The sequence below is a fragment of the Sinocyclocheilus rhinocerous genome, unplaced genomic scaffold (assembly GCF_001515625.1).
Source record: "Sinocyclocheilus rhinocerous isolate Xijiao unplaced genomic scaffold, SAMN03320098_v1.1 scaffold3207, whole genome shotgun sequence".
In the NCBI taxonomy this organism is placed as follows: domain Eukaryota; kingdom Metazoa; phylum Chordata; class Actinopteri; order Cypriniformes; family Cyprinidae; genus Sinocyclocheilus; species Sinocyclocheilus rhinocerous.
In genome coordinates, this window is record NW_015626452.1 from 20,036 (window position 1) to 23,436 (window position 3,401).

The window sequence follows — 3,401 nt, forward strand, 5'->3', positions numbered from 1 at the left end:
ACACTTCCGGGTTTCTTACAAGTTTCGGAAAGTTTCTTTTGATCATGGCTCTTTATGACGTCATAAAGGGTGGAACTCCTTGTGTGGGTATTTCTACCGGAAGAGCGCGCCTGAGCACACATCGACCAGAGCGAGAGCAAGAGCACGCCCACCCATCAACGTGCTTCATTCGGCAGCGCTGCACGGGACTCGCTTGGGAAGAATGTCTCCAAAAAAGTGTGTTTTTGGTTGTAAGGAAAAGATAACTTTGTTCAGCTTCCCAAAGGAGCCCAGCGTTACGTGAGCAGAGGATGCTGTTTGTTTTTCGGGGCAGCAATGGAGTTTCACAAGTGTGTTTGTTGACGAACGTTTTATAAACAAGGCCCAGTTCGACGCTGGATTTGCACATTGTTTGATACTGAAACGTGGAGCGGTCCCAGCTATAAAAGATCCCAGTCATGATTCAGAACTGCAGATGGTAAGTGAGACGGCATCAAATTTCTGTATTTTGTTGGCAATCGGCGCTTAAGTGCTCGTCACTCTTTAGCTCCGCCCACGCCTCCAGGAGCTCGGCTGTTTTCGGAGAGAATCGTAAAGCTGTATCTTTCTTTTGTAAATATGATAAAACTAAAGACTTTTTGGAGATATGAAGGATGCAATACTACTCTATAGGTACTCAAGATTAACATGAGATTGGGTGAAACTGTGTGTGTTATGTCCCCTTTAAGAAAATAAATATAAAATATATAAAATTTTTTATGAAGTCACATGAAATCGGTCACATGACTTGGAAAAAGCGCAAGAATTGGAATTACAATTTCGAAATAAAATTGTTTCTGATTTCTGGTTTTGTGTTCTTACATTTGAAAGTGTTTCAAAGTAGACTACATCTTAAAGGGATAGTTATCCTTCAGTTTCTGGTCCATATTGATTTCCATAGTATGGAAAAAAAGTACTATGCAAGTCAATAGGGACCAACTGAAGGTGAACTATCCCTTTAAGAGCAGCGTATGAGGGGCTGATCTAATGAGTCTCCAGTAGAGTGCACCATAAGATAAACTTGTCAAACCAGCTTTGCCACGTTATGTAAATACGTCAGTAAATGGAGGTGTGAAAGCTTACCTATAGAAAAATAACAAATTATTCTAACTTAATTTGAATGCTGTCACAAGGATGTGTGCAGTATCCACCTTTTTCCTGACGGAAATCTTGCCCGACTCATATCAGAACGATGCTTTACATTTTCAGTTATCAGTGTTCTAGTAAAATTAATTTATTTTCCAAGCAGATAATATAATGTTAAACCTGAAAATGGTTTTAAAAAGATCATGGTGCTGTACTTTAATCACTTCACTGTCGCAATGACTGACACAATGACCATCTTTTTGCAGTGACTCAACTATCAAAGTTTAATGAGTGGGTAGATGACATGAAGCGGCCCGAGGTTAGCTGCATTTAAAACAAATGGGCGCTCATATCCTACATACCAGCACCTGATCAGGGTGAAGTTTGGGGGATTTTGTCCACAAACTGATAAGAGCACACATTATTTTATTTTTTTTACATATTTATTATTATTATTACACTCACAGTATTTTAACTCATTGCTCATTTTCTCTTGTCAGCATTTGACATAGAATGCAAGGTATTTAGGTATCACAATATTATAATATAAATCATTACAGTAATAACACAATATTATAACAATCATAACAAATATAAACCATAATATTATAAGATTAACTTAAATGATGGTTTAGGGAATTTAAGTGACGCATGCACTCTCTTCCAAATAGGTGGCCTGCACTTTTTTTCTTGTATGTGTGTGTGTGTACTTGTTTATGCTACATTGTGGGGACCAAAAGTCCCCGAAAGGATAGCAAACCTGAAATCCGGCCTGCCGTCCCCACGAGGGGGAAAATATATATAGTAAATGATGTTTATCTGAAAGTGTAACAATACAAACAGGTTTTCTGTAAGGGATAGGTTTAGGGTTAGGGGATAGAAAATATAATTTGGTCATTATGAAAGTAATAGAAGTCTATGGAAAGTCCCCACAATTCACAGAAACAAACATGTGTGTGTGTGTGTGTGTGTGTGTGTGTGTGTCATCTACTATTTTTGTAATCACACTTTATACCATTTTGCAAGAAATCATATCCTATTTTTATGTTTATAGATACATTTGTGTAGAATAAATGAAAATGGTTTGTTATATAGAGCGATTTTTTTTTCACAGCAAGGACATTTTAAATTGATCCAAACTGATTTATCAGCTTTACAATCACAGGAATAAATTACATTTTAAAATATTTTAAAGTAGAAAACAGTTAGGCCTAATTTAAATTGTAATATTTCACAATTTTATTTATTTATTTATTTGCAATGCTTACTTGTATACGTAAAATTTACTGTAAATAAATGATTAAAAAGTCAATTATGTTAAAACAAAATTACCTTTAAATGAATACAAAAGAAACTGATACAAAGTCAAGTGATTAGAACATTTGATGGTCACGAGTCATGCTCACAAAGATATGGTCACGAGGATTTTATTGTTGCCATTTTTTGCACAGTGATGGTAAGTCTTGCTTTGATCCTGCACAATGTACATTTAAACATTCTTGATTCGTTTATTGTGCTGCTGACCTTTGCTCATATAAAGTTTTCAACTTTATTGTTTGTTATAAAGAAGAAAATTTGTGTCCACGTCTCAGTGAATTTAATGTTAAGTAATAATGCCTCATAATAAAGTAAATTTATAGTATAGCAGATATTATTATACCGGATAGCATATCCTGAAATTATTTTGAAAATAATATTTTCTAAATAAATGTAATCAGTGACAATATTAACTTAAAACTTATAATGACTGTGAAGTATTTAAAATGTATGCAGTCGTTGAAAGTGTTGAAAGCATATCAAATGCAATCATGTGTTGCAGTATTGCAGATTTAATTGCTTCTGAACTTGCCTGGATTCAGTATTGTGCAAATAATTTGGCAACATAATAGCATACATAGTCATAATGTAACATACATGTTCACAGTTGGAAGTTTTAAACCATTTATCTGATGGTAAATAGTGTCTAAATAATCTACAGAGAATTCTGGAAAAGTATGGAATATTGAATGTAAAATGTGTAGGTACTTGGAACCCTAACATACAGACCTGGGGCCTCATTTATAAAACTCTCCGTAGATTTCATCCTAAAAGTGTACGTATGCTCAAAAGCTAGATTTTGCGTACGCACAAAAGTTTTCAGATTTATAAAACCATGCGTATGCCAGAACCTGTGCAAAATCCCTTTATAAATCCCAGTCAGGGTAAGATTGTGCGTACGTGCATCTCCACCCCGACTGCTCATATATGGAGCTTACAATGCCTAGTTTTACTATGCATAACCTCATCTGCATATCATT